General features: G+C 44.3%; 1 long non-coding RNA gene across 2 annotated transcripts; it reads left to right on the top strand.

The window, feature by feature from the left end:
• Window positions 1-2,022: 2,022 nt before the first annotated feature.
• LOC309655774 lies at window positions 2,023-17,830 on the top strand. Of its 2 annotated transcripts, XR_014260977.1 has the most exons (5): window positions 2,023-5,119; window positions 10,341-10,395; window positions 13,363-13,472; window positions 14,793-14,852; window positions 15,623-17,830. It is a non-coding gene; the product is annotated as an uncharacterized lncRNA (long non-coding RNA). The 2 variants fall into 2 exon arrangements; XR_014260976.1 differs by lacking the exon at window positions 10,341-10,395 and having other exon boundaries at window positions 2,023-4,087; window positions 13,363-17,830.
• The last annotated feature ends 6,740 nt before the right edge of the window (window positions 17,831-24,570 follow it).

Raw genomic sequence — 24,570 nt, 5'->3', positions numbered from 1 at the left:
TTTTCTCTGGATATATGCCCAGGAGTGGGTTTGCTGAATCATATGGCAGCTCTATTTTTGGTTTCTTAACTAACATCCGTACTCTTCTCCATAGTGTCTGTACCGATTTACATTCCCACCAACAGTGTAGGAGGGTTACTTTTTCTGCACACTCCCTCCAGCATTTGTCATTTGTAGACTTTTTTTTAATTGGATTATAGTTGATTAGCAATGCTGTGTTAGTTTCTTGTGTACAGCAAAGTGATTCAGTTATACATTTACATGTATCTATTCTTTTTCAAATTCTTTTCCCATGTAGGTTATTACAAGATATTGAGCAGAGTTTCCTGTGCTATACAGTAGGTCCTTGTTGGTTATCTATTTTAAATATAGTAGTATTTTGGATGATGGCCATTCTGACTGGTGTGAGGTGATATCTCATTGTAGTTTTGATTTGCATTTCTCTAATAATTAGTGATGTTGAGTGTCTTTTCATGTGCCTCTTGGCCATCTGTATGTCTTCTTTGTAGAAATGTCTATTTAAGTCTTCTGCCCATTTTTCAGATTGGGTTGTTGGTTTTTTTGTTATTGACTTGTATGAACTGTTTGTATATTTTGCAAATTAAGACCTTGTTGGTCACATCATTGGCAAATATTTTTCTCCCAGTCTGTAGGTTGTCTTTTAGTTTTGTTTATGGTTTCCTTTTGCTGTGCAAAAGCTTATAAGTTTGATTAGGTCCCATTTATTTACTTTTGTTTTTCTTTCTATTGCCTTGGGAGACTGAGCTAAGAAAACATGGGTATGATTTATGTCAGAGAATGTTTTGCTTACGTTCTTTTCTAGGAGTCTTATGGTATCATGTCTTATATTTCAGTCTTTAAGCCCAAATGATTCAGCTTTTGCCTCAGTCATCTGAGGACCAATCTCTTATACTGATCATTCTCATCACTGGTGTTATGGACTCAATATCTGTGTCCTCCTCAAATTCATATGTTGAAGCCTCTAGCTCACAATGGGATGGTATGTGAAGATGGGACCTTTGGGGGATAATTAGAGTCATGATGGGATTGGTGGTCTTATAAGAAGAAGAAGCTTGCACACACTGAGGAAAGACCATATGAGGACATAGAGGAAGTAAGCTCTCCCCAGGAAGCCAATCTGCTGGCACCTTGATCTTGGATTCCCCAAGCCTCTAGAACTGTGAGAGATAAACTTCTGTTGTTTAAGCCACACAGTCTATAGTATTTCGTATGACAGCCAAGCAGACTAAGACAGGTGGTGCGCCTGGCCCTGGAGTAGGGCAGGGGAGCTCTCTCACCCTGGTGGAGGAAGAGTGCACGGAGAAGGCAGGGTTTGGAGACCTTCCTGAATGAACACAGGGCGTGCTTTACAAGCTGCTGGGGCTTCCTCTGTGTCCCAGCGCACTCCCTCCCCTGCCTGCAGCTTCTCTACAGCATTTCTTCCCGTGTCAGGGAATATACTCTCCTGGGTGTTCAGGTTTTGGTAAAGTCTAAAAAAATTGGGTGGGAGAAAGTAAAGTACTATGATAATTTCTAAATGCCACACCTACTAAGAATACATGGGTCCTAATTATTCACTTGGATTGTGCCATGTCCAAAATGGGTTGTGACTTTATGCAGTTACCAGTGAACTAGCTGTCAGGCCATCCTCTCTCTTCCACTCAAGGATACATATCAAATTCAAATTCAAGGGACTGTGATGTTGTTTTAGGGAAGAAACTGAGTTTACTCAAATTTTCCAAAAAGTAGCTAAGTCACAAATTTTAGTAGTCTCAGTGTTATTAGTAACAAATTACCTTACAACTGATTGAGACACACTAAGGTAGAGAACCAACTATTCCTTTGTTTCAGTACCGCCTCTTTCTAAATCCACTTTAAAACTGCAAATGCTCTCAAAGGATAACATTTCACTGACTCCCTCTCGACTTCTCTATGTAATGGTGGAGTCTGGCCAGGTGTGATATGGACCTGCTTGTGTGTGTGTGTGTGTGTGTGTGTGTGTGTGTGTGTGTGTGTGTGTGTGTATGGTGGGGGAATGTGGGATAGGGCTGCTAGGAAGGGCGTGGGGTAGAGGAGGGAGGCTGAGTGCTCCAAAGCCTCACAGTTTTGCTTTGGGCCCAAGAACAAGGCTCAGAGGCAAGTATGGGGTCATCTGAGGGTAGCGATTCTGTGACATGTGTGGTAATAGTCACCATTTCTCCCGACCTGTGTGTCATCAGGCCTTATTGTCCTTTGATAACTGCTTGGCTCTGGGATGCTATTTTCTGATGGAGTGGTGCCTGGCTTACATTGGCCTCCCTTTTGGTGTCTGAGACCCCGTTGTTCTCCAGGAAAGAATGAGTGGTTTGGTGGAGGGAGGAAGTGGAGGGCTTGGGGTCAGATGCACTGGGCTTGAACTCCATTTCTATCACTTATTAGCTGTGTGGCCTTGGGAAAGTCACTTGACCTCACTGAGCCTCAGTTTCTTCATAAATAAATGGGTTGATAATAAAAGTTTCTGCCTTATAGATTTGTTGTATTAAAAGCAATATAGTGCTTACCATAGCTCTCGGCGCATAATAAACCTTCAGTAAATGTGAGCCATTATTTTTTCTGTATGTTTGCTCATGCTTCTAACAAACAGAAGACAGTATAAAAAGACTTTGGTCGGGACAATTCCTAGTCATCATTCACGGTCTACCATTCAGCTTGTCACTAGGACAGCAAGCAGAGCATAGTACACTGTCAATCAGGGAGGCTTGCCTTTACCATCTGAGTCACATCTGGGATGCTTGGAGCATCCTGTGGATACTGAGCTTCTTTGAGTCCTGAACATGCAGGAATAAGGCACGTGGTCAACCCTGAGAGAGGCTGTTGGAATCCAAAGCCTGAGTTCTAGAAAGCGGGAGTCTGGGTGGTCTAACCAGAGCAGACCTTTGGTGAGAGGCAGGAAGGTGGGAGTGCCAGGCTACAAGGAGAGGGCTTTGACCATCCTACAAATCCCTGCTTGCTGGAAGCTGTCTCTCACAGGACAATGAGCTGTGCATCGTTGAGGGCAGTGGCGTGGGAAGCCATGCCTACAGCCTGGGATGGGCCACACTGAGGCTCAGATTTTAACAAGCAAGAGCAATGAGCTCTGCGTTTGGAGGCTTGTCACTGATTGTGGGACCTTCACTAAACCAAGGCACCGCTCTGGGTCTTGGTTTTCTCACCTGTAAAATGAGAGACTAGATGGTCTCTGAGACACCTTCCATTGCTAACATTCTGTGACTGGGAGATTGTGAAAGAGGAAGAAATCGTTTGTTTTTGGGGGCCTGGCCTTACTGCATCTCACTGTTTCTCCCCTTTGCCACTGTCTCTGGGTCCCAGGGACATTCTTGTTGCCATTTGATGGCCTAGGACACCAAAATTTGTGGTCATCTCAGTCACCAGTATTGGTGACTGTGACATTTTTCTCCTTATCTGCCTCTCCCTGTCCATCCATGAGGATGAGTTTCTCATTTTCCTTCTTACCCTCCACTCACAACAATGGTGCCACTTGGTCATTCATTTGTTCATTCATTCATTCACTAGGTGCCAGGCCCAGTGCTAAGGGCAGAAGCTACCGTGAGAGTGAAGCAGGCATAGTCTAGTGCTTGTGAGCATGACGGTGGACGACACAGGCCTGGTGACAGGTGTAATAAGAAAGGAACAGGCTCTGGGAGGGCAGTTCTTGGGGAGAAATTCGACAGGGAAGGGAACAGGCAGGCAAGATCTCTTTGAGGGTGGGACATTGAGCTGAGACTTAAATGGTAAGTAGGAGTGAGGCAAGAGAAGCAAGCATCTGGTGAGAGGGGACTGGGGGAGGAGCGGGAGGCATGTCAGCTCCAGGAGGGCGAGGAGTTTTGACTTTGGTTTGCTGTGTACCCCAATGTCTGAAGCAGTAGGCACTCAACAAAGAGTTGCTGAGTGAAAGAATAGACTGAGCCACACAGCAAAGTCCCTGTGGCCTGGAGGAACCTGGAAGGCTGGTTCTCTGAAGTGCTGTCTTTAGAAGCTCAAAGCAGCAAGAGCGGAAGTCCAGGAGTCAGTCAGGAGGCTCACCCAGTTCGGATTCCCCCCAGAGCAGGTACTGAGATAAGGATTTAGGTGCTGCTAGTTTTTTTTTTTTAAAGATTTATTTATTTTATCGATCGATTGATTGATTGATTGCTATGTTGGGTCTTCGTTTCTGTGCGAGGGCTTTCTCCAGTTGCGGCAAGCGGGGGCCACTCTTCATCACGGTGCGCGGGCCTCTCACTATTGTGGCCTCTCGTTGCGGAGCACAGGCTCCAGACGCGCAGGCTCAGTAGTTGTGGCTCGCGGGCTCTAGAGCACAGGCTCAGTAGTAGTGGCTCACGGGCCCAGTTGCTCTGTGGCATGTGGGATCTTCCCAGACCAGGGCTCGAACCCGTGTCCCCTGCATTGGCAGGCAGATTCCCAACCACTGCGCCACCAGGGAAGCCCGGTGCTGCTAGTTTTTACTTGGGAAGCACAAGTGAGGGAATGGGGGGAACTGAGAAGAAAAGAGAGAAAAGCCGATAAAGTTGGGGGAGTGAATGGAGGGGCTGAATCCCACTGGGGACCTCTGAGGAATCTTGTGGAATATGCCTCAGCAGTGTCCTCCCGAGGGGTGGGGATGGGTAGTCATCTGTGATTCTTGCGCAGTGTCCCTGGGGGGGCCATAAGATCCCTAACACTCCGGGCTGTCCAAACACTCTGGGCTGAGCAAGCTGCTGTGCTATCAGAAAGCCCTGGGAGAAAGCGGGGGAGCTGCTTGAGGAGGGAAGCTGCCGGCCTCTCGGCAACCCTCCACCACGGCTGCAGCTGTATTCAGGGGATGCTAGAGGGTCTGGGGTGGGCCTCACAGCGTCTGTTCCAGAGGAGGTACAGGGCTCCAAACAAGAGAGAGTGGTGGCTTTAATTATGGTGGTGGCATTGGACGGGGAGAGAGATAGGTAGATTTGAGGTACCTTTGGGATATGGATGGTGAACAACAGTAAAAAGTCAAAGCTCTTTCTTTTTTCCTCTCTCTCTGTCCATTTTCATTCCGTAAATAGGTACTGCTGAGCTCTGGCTCCCCGGGAAGCGGAGACTGAGGCTGACTTTATCGAGCATGATGGTAAGGAGTGTCCTTGCACCAACACCTGTGGAAAGGAGGGAACAGACACAGGAGTGGGCAAAGGAGAACCACACAGCCGCAGTCAACCCCACAGGGCGCTCTGGAGCTAGACCTGACCTTCAGAGTTGTCCTGGGTCGGGCCTAGATGCTGGACCTCCATCAGTCCAGGGATGTGGGCCAACCTGGGAAGGGCAGCTCTCTTCAGCTGAGGCAATTGCTATCATGGCGTCCATCACAATTATTGTCTTTTGCAGGCCAGGTACCGTTGTAGGTGCTGAGTATGTAGCAGTGAATGGGGTCAGCTGAGGGAGAGACAACAAACAAATATATAACACTGGGCAGTGAGAAGTGCAAAGCAGAAAACCACACAGGGTTAGCTGAATGATGGCTGGACAGAATGGGTGAAGGTCGGGATAGAGGTGATGGAAACTTGAAGGTAAAAGCAACCTGACTGTGACAGTTTAGGGGCTGGGCAGCCTCTCCCTGCACTGCACACCCCTGGAACCCACTCTGGAGCTGAGAGCTGCCCCATCTCTTGGCCACAATTCCCAGCCTCTTTGTAGGAGGTAGGGGTAGCCCCACTCCCATAAGAAATTTGCCATGGGACCCTCTGCTTTCTTGCTGGCCAGCAGCCTGGGGTTTTCAGAGTTGGGGATTAGCATGAGGGACGGTAGCTGGAGGTTGGCAAGTCTTCCCGCTGCCTCCAACCTGGGGAGGGCGGTGGATTGGCAGGACGGGTGGCTGGGACGAAGTCATGGCCGAGACTGTGTGTGTGTGTGTGTGTGTGTGTGTGTGTGTGTGTGTGTGTGTCCGTGTGTCCGTCCTCTCCCACACGCTATCTGCTGCCCGCTTCCTTGGCCCGCCTCACCTGGGCAGGTGCCTGCAGGGGGCAGCACTGCTGGGGGCCCTGCTGGGGGCCAGGGTTGGGGGAGGCTCCCCCAGCCAGGCTCAGGCTCCGCCTGCTTCCCTCCCCCTCTCTCCCCAGGCCCTTGTGTTTGCAAAGGAAGGTCGAGCGTCCCCGGGAGTCTGGCTGCAGTCACGGATCATTACGGCCGGGAGAGCTGGTGCAGCCTCAGCCAGGGCAGGGGCACGGCGGCTGGTAGACTGGCGGGCGAGGTCCCGGGGAGTGAGGCCGTCCGCGGATGCAGCATCCCTGCCAGTGTCGCCGCTCCCGCGGACGCCGAGGCCCGGAGAGCGGTGCTGTGGACTGGGTCCGGCCAGTGGCGCATTTAGCATCAACACAAACCCAATATTGAGTTAGTTGACGGCCAGTCCCTCTGTTTCTGACAGCTTGGGTGGGTTTCCTGGTGACTGACAGAAATGAAAACCTGCGTTTAGGTTGTGGCTCTGCCAGTCTTTGCCTGAGTGCTCTCAGACAAGTTACTCAGTCACCCTGAGCCTCAGCGTTCTCATCTGTAAAATGGAGGGATTCAACATGCTCTCTGAACACTTTTTCTATCTCTACAGCACTGTCTGTTCTGTGGCCCTCTTCCTGTTCTGGTCCTGGAGGTCAGGAGGGATGCAGGAAGCTGGAGTGGTAAGGGCTTCCTTCTTGGCTTCTGTTCACCCAGTTGTGAGCATCTGACTGGGGAGACTCTATAGGGGACAGATTGCTGAGGAATAGGGAGGCCCTTCCCATTTGTGAAGAGCAGAGAAGAGTCATGGTGGGTGGGAGCCAACAGCAAGAGCAGGGGAGGTGGCAGAGAACGTCCAAAGAGCTTCTGGCACATAACTGTGGTGCTCGTGGGGAACATAAGCTCCTTTGTGGTTTGCTCTCCATCCCTCCCTTGGGAAACTGTCATTCCCCAATACCTGTGTTTCAGGTGAGGCTATTAACTATGGAGCTCTGCCCGTCCCTGTCCAGCAGTGGGGATCATGAGTCACTTTCAGGGCCAGTGTGGATGGTGAAGGAGACAGTGGCATGCTCTTTTCTCTGGCTTTGCTAACTGTGTGGATGAGGTAAGTCTGGAACTGTTTGGAACGTCTTGGATGCCGCATGGAGAGAGCCTGCCTGAAAATGGAGCACACTAAAGGGAAAGCAAAAATATTTTACATTTAAAAAAAAAATTATTTTATTTATTTATTTTTGGCTGTACTGGGTCTTCGTTGCTGCGCGCGGGCTTTCTCTAGTTGCGGTGAGCGGGGGCTACTCTTCATTGAGGCGCGCGGGCTTCTCATTGCGGTGGCTTCTCTTGTTGTGGAGCACGGGCTCTAGGCACACGGGCTTCAGTAGCTGTGGCTCGTGGGCTCTAGAGCGCAGTCTCAGTAGTTGTGGCGCACGGGCCTAGTTGCTCCGCAGCATGTGGGATCTTCCCAGACCAGGGCTTGAACTCATGTCCCATGCATTGGCAGGCAGACTCTTAACCACTGCACCACCAGGGAAGCCTGGGAAAGCAAAAATAGAAACAGAAGGTCCTAGTGACATAATTTGAGCTCCTGGATATATCCATGCCTAAAGCCAGCCCCACCCTTGGATTTCCCCATTTATTTGTACCAATGAATTCTTCCTTTCGATTATTCCAGTTTGAGTTGGATTTCTACTGATTGTGGTTGACTGAGTTCTGGCAAATATAGTGTCTAATAAATATAATAGCACTTCAGGATGATATGCTAGATCGTTTCTAGTCAAAGTGGTCCAAGGACCAGCAGCATGGGAGCTTGTTGGAAATGTAGAATCTCAGGTCTATCCAAGACCTATTGAATCAGAACCCTCATTTTAACAAGAGCCCAGGCTATCTGTATATACATTGAAGTTTAAGAAGCAGTACACTAGACCAGTAGCTCTCAGCTCTAGAAGCACACTTAAAAGTCCCAACACCCAAGCCATACTCCAGGCCAATTAAATCAACATCTCTGAGGGTGGACCCTGACATCCTCATTTTTTAAAACTCCCTGGGAGATAACAATGTACAGCCAAGCTTGAGGACCACTGCTCTGGTGTGATTTGCTTAATGGTAGCTAAAACATCAGATGCTTTGTGATTTAGAATACAGCCAAAGCCTGCTTCTGTTATGGGCACAGCAAAGGGACCTTGGTAGTGGTGGGGTCCCTTAGAAATGGAGTGGGAGCTGCCTTGCCCGGTAGAGGGGCCAGACTGGGCTGTATCCCACAAACAGAACTCACAGGCACCCCAAGGGGGATTTTACCAAATCCTGGAATACTTTCTTTTCTTACTACAGCAACATATCTTCTCTTCCTTTGAATTCGTAATCCAGGACTACATAAATATCTCGTAAGCTTTAAAAATTCAAGTCCCTCTGACACAAGAACTTGACCATAAGCACAACCTGAATCCCAAACTGAACCCAAATATTAATTTTTTACTGAACCGTGAACTACCTCCAAAATATGTTGTGTTTTTAATTTCCTTCTAAAAATCATTATTGTGGTGAATCAATTCACCCTGGAACTAATCCAGATGCTTTCTAAAATCAGTCAACTAGAAGAAAATGGGGATATCAGAATATTCTCTGAATTGAACGCGAGCAAAATTCTTTGCATTGGAGAATTGGCTCTGACCGGTTGCTGTGGGAATTTGGCCTGTGGCCTCATGTTTCCAGTGGTTAGTCAGATGCTGCATTCTCCTGCATTTCTATTTCTTTCTGAGTGAGGACCTTGCCAGGACCCATGGGGCACCTGTGACCAATTATATATGGTCCAGGTGGCATCGTTAGGGTGTTAGCAGGTGGCAGCGGTCCGTGTGCATGGAAAAATGAATAAGATGGAGGTATATCCTCCTAGGGAGAGCGAGAAGAGGGATGGACAGGGAGTTTCTGGGGCTGCTTTGTGTTTGTTCTTTATGGTTTTAACTGCCGGCAAAGAACCCTTTCCTGCCTGGAGCGCTGCTTGGGAGCAGGGAGAGGTGTGGGAGGGGATGGGGAGAGAGCTAGAAGCTGGCCTTTCTCTGCTCACCGTTGTCAGCAGCTCATTAGGGATTCTAATCAGGCATAAATATTTTCCCGTCACCTCATTACCAACTCTAACAAGGTCCCAGCTCCAGGTCGTGGCTGCTTTTCTCCTGCTGGGGATGACGATGAGCAGCTTGTTGGAGCCTTCGGTAACTCATTTGTTATAACATGCGATTCACAGCAGCAAGGAGACTCTGGGGTGGAGGAGGCAGAGCAGAGAGCAGGGGAAGAGGTGGAGGGAGAGCCCTCTTTGCAGAGGACAGGAAGGCAGAAACGCCCAGTACTTCGGGGAAACCAAGCTCAGACCCTAATGGGCACCTTGAATCTTCTGGGAATCCGGGCCCAGCTCTGTGTGAGGTGCAGACCAGCTCCAATTGTGTGTGGAAACAGGTAGCATCATGACCAGTTGTTGGCTGGGGATTAAAGGGCGAGTTTTTAATCCTGTGGGGACAATCTTCAGGACCTCTGCTTTGTGTGCTTGTATGGCCCTAGACGCCAATCCTCGAACTTAGTGATTTGAAAAATATTTGCATGCCATAATTTACCAGGTCAAAGCCTATCAATGGCTCCCTGATTCCCATCGTCTTACATCAAAACTTCTTTACTTGCCTATCTAGGCTCTCCATAAAATACCCCTACTCAAACTAGTTGTGTTTCAAGTATTTCCCCCATACAAAATCCTCTGTTTGAAACTCTTAAGGGCTTGGTCTCTTCAATATCCCATAAAGATTGTTAATTTTACCTTCTTCTTGATTGTTCTTCCTTCACATTCAAGTCCTATCCATTCACCAAAGCTTAACCAAAGCATTATATCTTCCATAAATCCTTTCGTGATTATGCTACTGGATGCCTATGGCATGGCTTAAAATGGGGATCTGCCAGATTTGGCCCATCTCTTTTTATAAATAAAGTTTCATTGGAACCCAGCCATGCTCACATGCTTACTTAGCTGCTTCTGCACTACATCAGAAGAGTTAAGTAGTTGCAACAGAGACCATATGACCGGCAAAGCCTAAAATATTTACTGTTTGCCCCTTTGCAGAAAAAGTTTGTCTACCCCAGCTTAAACCATAAAGTTTCTAACTTTAATTTATATTGTGCTTCCTTAAATTTTTCCAAAATGTCTTCCCAGATTATTCTTTTCTTCCTCTTCTTCCTATCCACTCTGCACTCTTCCCATCTTCTCTTGCTCGGAACTTTCATCACATTTTATCTGTTTATTTCTTGTGATGCTTTTCTCTTTCTAAAAATTGAAACCGTCATTTATTTAAATGCCTGTTCTGTATAATCTCTAGTCTGTAATCCTTCTGCAGGCAGAATCTCTTCAGATCCATCTCTGCAACCCCTCAACTATTAGCACAGGGTTCAGTAAGTGGGGAAAGAACCTCGTTGGTTTCAGAGTCTGCCATGGCTCCTGAATGGTCTCTCTGGAATTGCCACGAGAGGTGTCAACAGTTTTCTGGCAGTTCTGTTCAGGGTTATGACATCATGAAGAGCTGTGTTCCTTGTAGAATAAAGCTATCTAACCCTGCCTTTGAATTACTGCTTCCTCAGTAGTGAGATCACCATTTCATGGAGGGTAGGATGCCCTGCAACTTTGTGGATGAATTAGGGGATACTATCGATCCTGGTTCATTTCCATCTCTCCCTTCTTTTCTAACATGATCCCATTTTATAGAATTCCAGGTGTAGACCCCTCAGTTCTATGGAGATGTCTGAGAAAAACAAAAGCTTCCTGTCTTTCAATCTTTATTATACAAAATCACAGTGAAATTATGGGAGGCAGAATAATGGCCCCCAAAGATGTCCATGTCCTAATCCCTGGAAACTGTAACTACATTACTTTATAATGCAAACGGGAGTTTGAAGATATGGTTAAGGGTAAGATTTTGAGATGATGATATTATCTTGGATTATTGGATTGTCCAATTTAATAACCTGAGTCCTTAAAGGTAGAATAGGGAGGCAGGAGATTAGGTCAGAGAGACGTGACATGAGAAGGACTCAATCCATTGTTGCTGACTTTGAAGGTGGGGGAAAGGGCCATGAGCCAAGGAATAAGGGCAACCTCTAGAAGCTGGAAAGATAAGGTACAGATTCTCCCCTAGAACTTCCAGAAGGGAAGGCAGCCCTGACACCACATTGATTTTAGCTCACTGAGACCCATGTCCGACTTCTGACCTCTAGCACAAGCAGATAATATATTTATATTGTTGAAGACACTAAATTTGTGGTAATTTATTACAGGAGCAGTAGAAATTTTACCATTTTACACAAACTATTTCACTGACTTAGGGAGGCTGTGTGGGGAGGGGGAGGCTAGCTGGTATTTGTCTATCCATTCCAGGAAAAAGCAGTGTTGTCCAGCGTCCTGGAGCTAGAGCTGGCCTGGTTGTCTTGGAGATCATTACATTTACTCCTAAGATTAAGTTAAATTGGGGAAATGTGTATGGCCTTTGGCTGTCAGTCTTTTTTGGGGAAGGCATGGACTGGCTTTGTGGGGTTGTTGTTGCATGTACATAGTGTACAGACTTCAGGTTTTTAGCACCAGTTTGTAGAAGTCTGGTCCTCAGAGAGTCAGGAACCCTGAAGTTCAGGGCCTGGGGTGATTTCTCCTGGGCATTGCTTTGGTTACTAAAACAATTGGATGAACCATGTATCAGTTATCTATTGACATAATAATGCTACATAAAAAACCATCCCCGAAACCTCACTGACTTGAAACAATAACCATTTATCATTGCTCACAGGCTTATGGCTCTGCTGATCTGGGCTGGGCTCAGCTGGGCTCAGCATCTGTGGTCAGGTTGGCTGGAGGCTGATTGGTTCAGAATGACCTCAGCTGGGGAGACTTGGCTCTTCTCCACATGCTCTCTCCCCTCCAGAAGGCTAGCTGATGGTGTTCTCATGACAGGGGAGGGAGAAGGGGGGGTTGTGGAGAGTGGGAGAGGGAGAGGGAGAGGGGAGTAGGTGAGGCCTCTAGAGGCCTAGTTTGGAGCTGATATGTTGCTGCCCACATTCTGTTGGTCAGAGGAACTTACAAGGAAGCCTAGATTTAAAGAACAGGGAAATAGTTTCAACTTCTTGATGAGAAGAACTACCAAGTCACATTGCAAGTGGTGTGGGAAGGATGGAGAATTAGGGCCATTTTTGCAGTCAGTCTGCCACAGACTGTCCTGGAAGGGAAAAATGCCCTTAGTCCCAAACAGCTCCTGAGAGCTGGCTCCTTTCCTGGCGTGGGAGTCATCAGAGCCTCCGGATCCCATCCCCGTTTCACTACATGTCCTCTCTCAAAGAACGCCACAATTCTCCCTAGGAACTGCCAGCCATCAGCGCCCCCCTTCCCTGTCTCTCTGCTCCAAGCCTGAGGGATGTCGTGGACGACCAGCCAGCTTGATGAATGCCGCCTCTGTAAACCCTCCCCTGGCCTCTGTCACAGCGTCAGTGTGAAATGAACTGGCTAATACTCTGAGAGCCACAAACCTTTCCCTCTTCCCCAGCACGACGCATCAAATCGATCTGGCTGGGTGAGCCGCGACAAACCAAACCCCACAGAAAAAGGCATCAACAAATTTAAAGCCTCGTTCGAGGTCTTGATTCACCAGAAACTAAGTTGCCGGCAGGAGGCATTGACACTTCTTCCACGGCGGTTGATACCGGGATTTATCGACTTGCCATAAGATGTTGATATTGACCAAGACTGAGTTCCAAATGAAAAGTCCTATGGCAGTATATCTTTATTGCTCAGATAATCCGCGGACTTGCTAATCCTTCCTTGTCCCACTCAATAATGTTGCAGAAATTCTTTTGGAACGGAGAGACCATTACTTAAACACAACAAGATGCTCTTTCCCTACCAGGCCTCCTGAAACAGGGATGGAGGTGCCAGCAGTGTGTTGAGAACATAACCAGTGTTGGGAAATCTATTTGTGCCTGTGCCCGAAACCATAATGCCTTTAACTTTTTAGAGACCCAGCTCTCTCCTCTTGGGAAACAGCCCAGAAAAAAACACAATAGGATTTGACATGGGACCTGTTCATGAATAGTGTCCACTTCCCTTTCCCCACTGGTCCACTTCAGGGCCACAGGTGTGCCTACCTTCCACCCAGGCTAGTGCACACTCTGATGTCACCCTTAGTGCTGGTCCCTGGCAGTGAAATTAATGTGACATTTGGTTCTTGCTAATTTCGGGGCCCACTAGGAACACAGAAAAAGAGGGACAGTTTATTACCTGCTAATTTGTTTTCTCATTGAAATAAATACAGTCTGCAGTAGAGTATATATTGGCAGAATTTCCAACCCAGCTCCCTTACCCAGCTCTGTTCCCCTGGATAGTTTCTAAGGGCCTCTTCAAAGAGGAAGATGGAGGCCAGTGGGGAGAGGCCAAGGAAGACAGAGCCACAGGAAGATGGAGAGTTCATAGACATGCTCTCCCCTGCCATCCGGTAAGCAGGTGCAGGAAGACCCAGATGCTGACCCACAGTGGGACTCTTGCTCTGTTCTCTCTTCTAAGACTTGCGTTGTCATTAGCAGTGCAGTCTCTACTAGCCCTCCTGGCTTGCCGCCTCAGGGAGGGAAGGAATTGATCACAACATCAACTGCATTCCAAAGAGGTACTAACAGAGGTTGAGAGCACAGGCTTGGCAGCCAGACAGTTTTGGGTTTGCAATCTGGCTTCTGCACTTATCAGCTGGGTGACCTTGGGCAAGTCTCTTATCTTTTCTAGGCCACAGTTTTCTCATCTGTAAAAAGGAGGAAATAGTAACTGTACCATGGCAGGCAATGTTTATTACCTCCTTTTCTTCCTTGCCAACAGAATATCAATTTTGTTCAGGTATCACTTCCCATGATTTCTGGGGAGGTGGGCCCAGGTCCTGATCCTAGAGTGAACATGTGATCAGTTCTGGCCAATGAGATGAAAAGGGAACATTTTGGGGGTGGTTCTGACATTTTCCCTCCCTGATATGAGAAGGCAGACAAAGAGTATCTCTGTATTCTGTCTGACACCTGCTTCCTTCTTGACATGAAGTTGGTTGGTGGGAGGAACCCCCCCTGCTCATGCTGCCCCCTGCTTCCTACAATGGAAATCTGTTGACTAATGCTATGGCTTTGGCAGCAGTTTTACTCCCAAGAGACCAGGAGAATGTGGAGACACCTATTCAGGGTCCTCCATCAGGGAGCAGCTAAAACAAAGCCTAACTGCCCAAGTTTCATGTGAGAAAAATGAACCCTTGTTTGTTAATGTTGCTGTGAATTGATTATTCTGTTCCTTGCAGCCAAAAGCATTCTTAAACAATATAAGTACCTATTTCATGGTTTGATGGGAGACTTAAATAAGATAGTCAGAGGGTCTTCTGGACAGAGGCCTGAAAGCTTCTCCAGTTTCTCTGCAGAGTCTTGACAGTAGGTTTGTGATATTTCCTCCTTGGGAATAATGATGAAAGAGAGAGGCTGGGAAAAGGAGCAGAGAAGTGAGATGACTCCACTTTTCTCTTTCTGTTTTGGGGAGAAGACAATTCAAACTTTAGATGATGATTCTCCTACCACTGTGCCTGTAATTCGTTGCATGCTGGGTCAAGCGACTATTGAATACATCTTGCAGACAATGGCTGGATTTTAAAATTTTTGTGGACCTCAAATATTGGTAAATTTCATCCAATTTTCTCATTGCTTTACCTACTAATTTTAGGACTGTGTAAGGCATCACTTCAGTTCAATAAGCAGTGGTTCCCATTGTTTTAGGTTTTTTATTTCTTTGCCATTAGGTCTGCAATCTATACAGACTGAAGGGGACTAGACAGTTCTCTTTGCAAAGGAACCTTTTGGTAAGTGAAGAATCATTATTTAATGCTAAGAATCATCTTCCAATTAATTTATTTGCTAAAATTCTTGAGAACCCAATAGTTGGGTTCTCAAATAGGGTAGCAATCTGCCCCAGGTTGGCTTCTGAACCCTGAAGCTCAACGTATTGTGGTAGCTCACAGCCTGAGAGAATCTTGCAAACTATTTGCAAGGATCAGGGAAGGGACTGCAAAACAATGTATTCTTAGCTTCGAGTTGGTATAGCTTGTCTGTCTCATAGGTTAGTATTTACTTTAAAAATTTTATTTAAAAATTATTATATAGTAAAAGTAATGTTTTGTGTGTATATGATTCTATTAATTTTGACACATATATGGATTTATGTAACCACCACCATAATTAAAACAGTGCTCCCTCATGCTAGCTCTTTCTAGTCACATTGTTTTCTCACCTCCAACCCCTGCCACTCACTTGTCTGTTTGCCATCGCTATAGTTTTGTGTTTTCGAGAATGTCATATAAAGGGAATCATATAGTAGATCACCTTTTGAAACTGGCTTTTTCATTCAGCATAATACCTTAGAGATTCATTCAAATTGTTGTGTGTATTAAAATCTGTTCATTTTTATTGCTGAGTGGTTGATATTCCACTGTATGGTGGTTCCACAGTTTGTTTATCCATTCACCTTTTGAAGGATAGTTACGTTGCCTCCAGTTTGCAGCAATAATGAATAAAGCCACTATAAACATTTGCTTTCAGGTTTCTGTGTGAACTTGGGTTTTCATTTCTTTAGGGTAAATAATTAGAAGTTGGATTGCTGGGTCATATGGTAAGTGTACATTTAACTTTATAAGAAATTGCCAAACGTTTAACTTTATAAGAAATTGCCAAACTGTTTTCTGGAGTGGCCACACCATTTTGCATTCCTACCAGCAAGGTGGGAGAGTTCTAGTTAGTCCATATTTTAATCAGTACTTGGCATTTTGGGTATTTAAAATTTTATTTTAGCCATTTAATGTGTGTAGCGGTATGTCACTATGATTTTAATTTGCATTTTCCTAATGGTTAATAATGTTGAACGTTTTTTTGACATCCATATATCCTCTTTGGTGAAGTGTTTATTTCACTCCTTTGCCCATTTTTAAATTGTGCTACTTGTTTTCCTGTTGTTGAGTTTTGAGAATTCTTTATATATTCTGGATACAAGCCCTTTGTTGAACATGTGATTTGAAAATATTTTCTTCCAGTCTGTAGCTTGTCTTTTCATTCTCTTAATAGTGTCTTCTGCAGACCAAAGTTTCTAGTTTTGAAGAAATGTGATTTTCAGTTTTTTTCTTTTATGCATTACACTTCGTGTCATATCTAAGAATGTTTTGCCTAACTTTAGATCTCAAAGATTTTGCCCATGTCTTCCACAAGTTTTGTAGTTTTATATTTTATATTTAGATATATGATCCAGTTGAGTTAATTTTTGTATATGGTGTGAAATTTAAGTTGAAGTTCAGGTTTTTTTTTTTAGCATATGTATGGATGTCCAGTTGTTCCAGTACCATTTGCTGAAAAGACTGTCGTTTCCCCATTGAATGGCTTTTGCACTTTTGTAAAAAAAAAAAAAATGAGTTGGTCATGTTTGTATGGGGCTTTTTGGACTCTATTCTGTTTCCTTGATATGTGCATGTCTATTTCTTTGCTAATTCCATGTCTTGACTACTGTAGCTTTATAGAGAGAATTAAAATTCGGGTAGTGTGACTTCTCCAACCTTACTCTTCATTTTCCAAGATTGGTTTAGCTATTTGTCTTCATCAGTTTGGGCTGCTAAAACAGAATGCCAAAGACTGAGTGACTTAAACAACAAACATTTATTTTTCAGTTCTGGAGGTAGGAAGTTTGAGATCAGGGTGTCAACATGGCTGGGTTCTGGTGAGAGCCCTCCTCTTAGTTCATAGTTGGCTGCCTTCTTGCTCCATTCTTCACATGAAAGAAAGAGAGAGGAAGCAAACTCTCTTGCCTGTTCTTATAAGGGCAGTAATTCCATTATGAGGGCTGCACTCTCATGACCTCCCCAAAGCTCCATCTCCAAATACCATCACACTGAGGATTAGGGTTTCAGCATATGAATTTTAGGGGTACACAAACATTCAGTCCGTAGCACTATTCTAGTTTCTTTCCTTTTCCATATAAATTTTAGAATTAGCTTGCCCAATTCTATAAAAAAAAATCCTGCTGGAACTTTGATTGAAATTATATGAATCTATAGATCACTCTGGGAAAAATGAATATCTTTACTATACTGAGTTTTCCAGTCTATGAGCATGGTATGTTTTGTCATTTATTTAGGCCAAATTTGAATTCTTTCATCAGCATTTTGTAGTTTTTCAACTCACAGGTCCCATGTATATTTTGTTAGGTTTATACATAGTATTTTATTTTTCTTGAATATGAAATATGAAAAGGTATGTATTTTTACTAGTGTCTAAAACTATGATTGGGGCTTCCCTGGTGGCGCAGTGGTTAAGAATCTGCCTGCCAATGCAGGGGAAATGGGTTTGAGCCCTGGTCGGGAAAATCCCACATGCCGTGGAGCAACAAAGCCCATGCACCACAACTACTGAGCCTGTGCTCTAGAGCCTGTGAGCCACAACTACTGACCCAGCTAGCCACAACTACTGAAGCCCGCGTGCCTAGAGCCTGTGCTCTGCAACAAGAGAAGCCACCACAATGAGAAGCCCGCACACCACAACGAAGAGTAGCCCCCGCTCGCCACAACTGGAGGAAGCCCGCGCACAGCAATGAAGACCCAACACAGCCAAAAACAAACAAACAAAAAACTACGATTGATTTTTGTGTGTTGAATGTTGAACTGGAGGCCTGTGACCTTGTTAAACTCACTTACTGTTCCTATGAATTTTGCTGTTGTTGTTATTGTTGTTGATTTCTCAGGACTGTATATTTAGAAAATTATGTTTGTGAATAAAGACATTTTTATTTCTTCCTTTCCAATCTGTAGGTATTTTATTTCTTTTTCTTGCCTAGTTACATTAACTACAATTTCCAGTATGATGTTGATTGGACTAGTGAGAGTATGTCTTCTTCCTTTTTTTTTTTTTTAACATCTTTATTGGAGTATAATTGCTTTACAATGTTGTGTTAGTTTCTGCTGTATAACAAAGTGAATCAGTTATATGTATACATATATCCCCATATCCCCTCCCTCTTGCACTTCCCTCCCACCCTCCCTATCCCACCTCTCTAGGTCATTGCAAAGCACGGAGCTGATCTCCCTGTGCTATGCGGCTGCTTCCCACTAGCTATCTATTTTACATTTGGTGGTGTATATATGTCCATGCCACTCTCTCACGTCGTCCCAGCTTACCCTTCCCCCTCTCTGTGTCCTCAAGTCCATTCTCTACGTCTGCATCTTTATTCCTGTCCTGCCCCTAGGTTCTTCAGAACCTTTTTTTTTTTTTTTTAGATTCCATATATATGTGTTAGCATACGGTATTTGTTTTTCTCTTTCTGACTTACTTCTCTCTGTATGACAGACTCTAGGTCCATCCACCTCACTACAAATAACAAAATTTCACTTGTTTTTATGTCATAGGGTGTTCTGCCTATGTTTTCCTCTAAGAGTTTGATAGTGTCTGACCTTACATTTGGGTCTTTAATCCATTTTGAGTTTATTTTTGTGTATGGTGTTGGGCAGTGTTCTAATTTCATTCTTTTTCATGTAGCTGTCCAGTTTTCCCGGCACCACTTATTGAAAAGACTGTCTTTTCTCCATTGTATATTCTTGCCTCCTTTATCAAAAATAAAGTGACCATATGTGCGTGGGTTTATCTCTGGGCTTTCTATCCTGTTCCATTGATCTATATTTCTGTTTTTGTGCCAGTACCATACTGTCTTGATTACTGTAGCTTTGTAGCATAGTCTGAAGTCAGGGAGCCTGATTCCTCCAGCTCCATTTTTCTTTCTCAAGATTGCTTTGGGTGTTCAGGGTCTTTTGTGTTTCTATACAAATTGTAAAATTTTTTGTTCTAGTTCTGTGAAAAATGCCTTTGGTAGCTTGATAGGTATTGCATTGAATCTGTAGATTGCTTTGTGTAGTATAGTCATTTTCACAATGTTGATTCTTCCAATCCAAGAACATGGTATATCTCTCCATCTATTTGTATCGTCTTTAATTTCTTTCATCAGAGTCTTATAGTTTTCTGCATACAGGTCTTTTGTCTCCTTAGGTAGGTTTATTCCTAGATATGTTATTCTTTTTGTTGCAATTGTAAATAGGATTGTTTCCTTAATTTCTCTTTCAGATTTTTCATCATTAGTGTATAAGAATTCAAGAGATTTCTGTGCATTAATTTTGTATCCTGCCACTTTACCAAACTCATTGATTAGCTCTAGTAGTTTTCTGGTAACATCTTTAGGATTCTCTATGTATAGTATCTTGTCATCTGCAAACAGTGACAGCTTTACTTTTTCTTTTCCGATTTGGATTCCTTTTATTTCTTTTTCTTCTCTGATTGCTGTGGCTAAAACTTCCAAAACTATGTTGAATAATAGTGGTGAGAATGGACAACCTCGTCTTGTTCTGATCTTAATGGAAATGGTTTCAGTTTTTCACCATTGAGAACGATGTTGGCTGTGGGTTTGTCATATATGGCCTTTATTATATTGAGGTAGGTTCTCTCTCTGCCCACTTTCTGGAGGGTTTTTATCATAAATGTGTGTTGAATTTTGTCAGAAGCTTTTTCTGCATCTATTGAGATGATCATATGGTTTTTATCTTTCAATTTGTTAATATGGTGTATCACATTGATTGATTTGCATATATTGAAGAATCCTTGCATTCCTGGGATAAACCCCACTTGATCATGGTGTATGATCCTTTTTTTTTAAAAATTAATTAATTAATATTTATTATTTTTTTGTCTGTGTTGGTTCTTCGTTTCTGTGCGAGGGCTTTCTCCAGTTGTGGCGAGTGGGGGCCACTCTTCATCGCGGTGCGCAGGCCTCTCACCGTCGCGGCCTCTCCCGTTGCGGAGCACTGGCTCCAGACGCGCAGGCTCAGTAGTTGCGGCTCATGGGCCTAGTCGCTCCGCAGCATGTGGGATCTTCCCAGACCAGGGCTCGAACCCGTGTGCCCTGCATTGGCAGGCAGATTCTTAACCACTGCGCCACCAGGGAAGCCCTGTATGATCCTTTTAATGTGCTGTTGGATTCTGTTTGCTAGTATTTTGTTGAAGATTTTTGCATGTATGTTCATCAGTGATATTGGTCTGTAATTTTTTTGTGACATCTCTGTCTGGTTTTGGTATCAGGGTGATGGTGGCTTCATAGACTGAATTTGGGAACGTTCCTCCCTCTGCTATGTTTTGGAAGAGTTTGAGAAGGATAGGGATTAGCTCTTCTCTAAATGATAGAATTTGCCTGTGAAGCCATTTGGTCCTGGGCTTTTGTTTGTTGGAAGATTTTTAATCAGTCTCAATTTCCATGCTTATGATTGGTCAGCTTATATTTTCTCTTTCTTCCTGGTTCAGTTTTGGAAGGTTGTGCTTTTCTAAGAATTTTTCCATTTCTTCCAGGTTGTCCATTTTATTGGCATATAGTTGCTTGTAGTAATCTCTCATGATCCTTTGTATTTCTGCAGTGTCACTTGTTACTTCTCCTTTTTCATTTCTAGTTTTATTGATTTGAGTCTTCTCCCTTTTTTTCTTGGTGAGTCTGTTTAATGGTTTATCAGTTTTGTTTATATTCTCAAAGAACCAGCTTTTAGTTTTATTGATCTTTGTTATTGCTTTCTTCATTTCTTTTTCATTTATTTCTGATCTGATCTTTATGATTTCTTTCTTTCTGCTAACTTTGGGGTGTTTTTTTTCTTCTTTCTCTAATTGCTTTAGGTGTAAGGTTAGGTTGTTTATTTGAGATGTTTCTTGTTTCTTGATGTAGGATTGTATTGCTGTAAACTTCCTTCTTAGAACTGCTTTTGCTGCATCCCATAGGTTTTGGGTCATCGTGTTTTCATTGTCATTTGTTTCTAGGTATTTTTTGATTTCCTCTTTGATTTCTTCAGTGATCTCTTGGTTATTAAGTAGTATATTGTTTAGCCTCCATGTGTTTGTATTTTTTACAGATTTTTTCCTGTAATTGATATCTAGTCTCATAGCATTGTGGTCAGAAAAGATACTTGATATGATTTCAATTTTCTTAAATTTACCGAGGCTTGATTTGTGACCCAAGATATGATCTATCCTGGAGAATGTTCCATGAGCATTTGAGAAGAAAGTGTATTCTGTTGTTTTTGGATAGAATGTCCTATAAATATCAATTAAGTCTATCTGGTCTAATGTGTCGTCTAAGTTTGTGTTTCCTTATTTATTTTCATTTTGGATGATCTCTCCATTGGTGAAAGTGGGGTGTTAAAGTCCCCTACTATGATTGTGTCACTGTCGATTTTCCATTTTATGGCTGTTAGCATTTGCCTTATGTATTGAGGTGCTCCTCTGTTGGGTGCATAAATATTTACAATTGTTATATCTTCTTCTTGTATTGATCCCTTGATCATTTTGTAGTGTCCTTCTTTGTCTCTTATAATAGTCTTTATTTTAAAGTCTATTTTGTCTGATATGAGTATTGGTACTCCAGCTTTCTTTTGATTTCCATTTGCATGGAATATCTTTTTCCATCCCCTCACTTTCAGTCTGTATGTGTCCCTAGGTCTGAAGTGGGTCTCTTGTAGACAGCATATATATGGGACTTGTTTTTGTATCCATTCAGCCAGTCTGTGTCTTTTGGTTGGAATGTTTAATCCATTTACGTTTAAGGTAATTATTGATATTTATGCTCCTATTACCATTTTCTTAATGGTTTGGGGTTTGTTATCGTAGTTCTTTTCCTTCTCTTGTGTTTCCTGCCTAGAGAAGTTCCTTTAGCATTTGTTGTAAAGCTGGTTTGGTGGTGCTGAGTTCTCTTAACTTTTGCTTGCCTGTAAAAGTTTTAATTTCTCCATCGAATCCAAATGAGACCCTTGCTGGGTAGAGTAATCTTGGTTGTAGGTTTTTCCCTTTCATCACTTTAAATATGTCCTGCCTCTCCCTTCTGGCTTGCAGAGTTTCTGCTGAATGATCAGCTCTTTACCTTATGGGGTTTCCCTTGTATGTCATTTGTTGCTTTTCCCTTGCTGCTTTTAATCTTTTTACTTTGAATTTAATTTTTGATAATTTTATTAATATGTGTCGGTGTGTTTCTCCTTGGATTTATCCTGTATGGGACTCCCTGCACTTCCTGGACTTGATTGACTATTTCCTTTCCCATGTTAGGTAAGTTTTCAACTATAATTTCTTCAAATATTTTCTCAGTCCCTTTCTTTTTCTCTTCTTCTTCTGGGACCCCTATAATTCGAATGTTGGTGCATTTAATGTTGTCTCAGAGGTCTCTGAGACTGTTCTCAATTCTTTTCATTCTTTTTTCTTTATTCTGCTCTGTGGCAGTTATTTCCACTATTTTATCTTCCAGATCACTTATCCATTCTTCTGCTTCAGTTATTCTGCTATTGATTCCTTCTAGAGAATTTTAAATTTCATTTATTGTGTTGTTCATCATTGTTTGTTTGTTCTTTAGTTCTTCTAGGTCCTTGTTAAACGTTTCTTGTATTTTCTCCATTCCATTTCCATGATTTTGGATCATTTTTACTATCATTACTCTGAATTCTTTTTTAGGTAGACTGCTTATTTCCTCTTCATTTGTTTGGTCTGGTGGGTTTTCATCTTGCTCCTTCATCTGCTGCATATTTCTCTGTCTTCTCATTTTGTTTAACTTACTGTGTTTAGGGTCTCCTTTTCACAGGCTGCAGGTTCGTAGTTCCTATTGTTTTTGGTGTCTGTCCCTAGTAGGTGAGGTTGGTTCAGTGGCTTGTGTAGGCTTCTTGGTGGAGGGGACTGGTGCCTGTGTTCTGGTGGGTGGGGCTGTATCTTTTCCTTCTGGTGGGCAGGGCTGCATCCAGTGGTGTGTTTTGGAGTGTCTTGAACTTAGTATGACTTTAGGCAGCCTCTCTGCTAATGGGTGGGGTTGTGCTCCTGTCTTGCTAGTTGTTTAGCATGGGGTGTCCAGCACTGGAGCTTGCTGGCCATTGGGTGGAGCTGGGTCTTAGTGTTGAGATGCAGATCTCTGGGAGAGCTCTTGCTGATTGATATTACATGGGGCTGGGAGGTTTCTTGTGGTCCAGTATCCTGGACTCAGCCCTCCCACCTTGGAGGCTCAGGCCTGACATGCGGCCAGAGCACCAAGACCCTGACAGCCACACAGCTCAGAAGAAAAAGAAGAAAGAAACAAAACAAAACAAAACAAACTTGAACAGACAGAGCCCTATGACAAATGGTAAAAGCAAAGCTATACAGACAAAATCACACAACGAAGCATACACATAGACACTCACAAAAAGAGAAAAAAAAATGTATATAAAAAGAAAAAAGGAAGAGAGCAACCAAACCCTAAACAAATCCACCAATGATAATAAGCACTAAATACTAAACTAAGGTAAGCATAAAAGCAGAAACAAATTAGACACAGAAAGCAAGCCCCAAGTCTACAGTTGCTCCCAAAGTCCACCACCTCAATTTTGGGAACATTCATTGTCTCTAGGTATTCTTCAGATGCAGGGTTTATCAAGTTGATTGTGGGGATTTAATCTGCTGCTCCTGAGGCTGCTGGGAGAAATTTCCGTTCTCTTCTTTGTTTGCACAGCTCCTGGGGTTCAGCTTTGGTTTTGGCCCCACCTCTGCCTGTAGGCCACCCTCAGGAGTCTGTTCCCCACCCAGACAGGAGGGGGTTAAAGCAGCAGCTGATTAGGGCTCTCTTGCTCACTCATGCCAGGGGGAGGGAGGGGTACAGTAATCATAATTGGAATGCGGGGTGAGCCTGAGGCAACAGAGCCCGGCTTGACATTGCGACAGCCTGAGGCACACCCTGTGTTCTCCCAGGGAAGTTGTCCCTGGATCATGGGACCCTGGGAGTGCCAGGCTGCACAGGCTCCTGGGAGGGGAGGTGTGGATAGTGACCTGTGCTCGCACACAGGCTTCTTGGTGGCTGCAGCAGCAGCCTTAGCATTTCATGCCTGTCTCAGGTGTCCATGCTGATAGCCGCTGCTCACGCCCGTCTCTGGAGCTCATTTAGCCAGTGCTCTGCCTTCTGTGGGCACACAGGGAAGGAATCCCCTCTCTTCGCACACCCAGAAACAATGGTCTCTTGCCTCTCTGGCAGGTCCAGACTTTTTCCCGGACTCCCTCCCGGCTAGCTGTGGCTCACTAACCCCCTTCAGGCTGTGTTCACGCAGCCAACCCCAGACCTCTCCTTGGGGTCTGACTTCCAAAGCCCGAGCCTCAGCTCCCAGCCCCCACCCATCCTGGTGGGTGAGCAGAGAAGCCTCTCAGGCTGGTGAGTGCTGGTCGGCACCGATCCTCTGTGCTGGAATCTCTCCACTTTGCCCTCTGCAGCCCTGTTGCTGCGCTCTCCTTCGTGGCTCTGAAGCTTCCCCCCTGCCCACACCCCATCCCCACCAGTGAAGGGGCTCCCTAGTGTGTGGAAACTTTTCCTCCTTCACAGCTCCTTCCCAGAGGTGCAAGTCCTGTCCCTATTCTTTTGTCTCTGTTTTTTTCTTTTGCCCTACCCAGGTATGTGGGGGAGTTTCTTACCTTTTGGGAAGTCTGAGGTCTTCTGCCAGCGTTCAGTAGGTGTTCTGTAGGAGT

This window comes from Balaenoptera physalus (assembly GCF_965194825.1).
Source record: "Balaenoptera physalus genome assembly, chromosome: 2".
NCBI lineage: Eukaryota > Metazoa > Chordata > Mammalia > Artiodactyla > Balaenopteridae > Balaenoptera > Balaenoptera physalus.
Note: the sequence above shows the minus strand (reverse complement) of the source record. Positions and strands in the feature narration are given on the sequence as shown.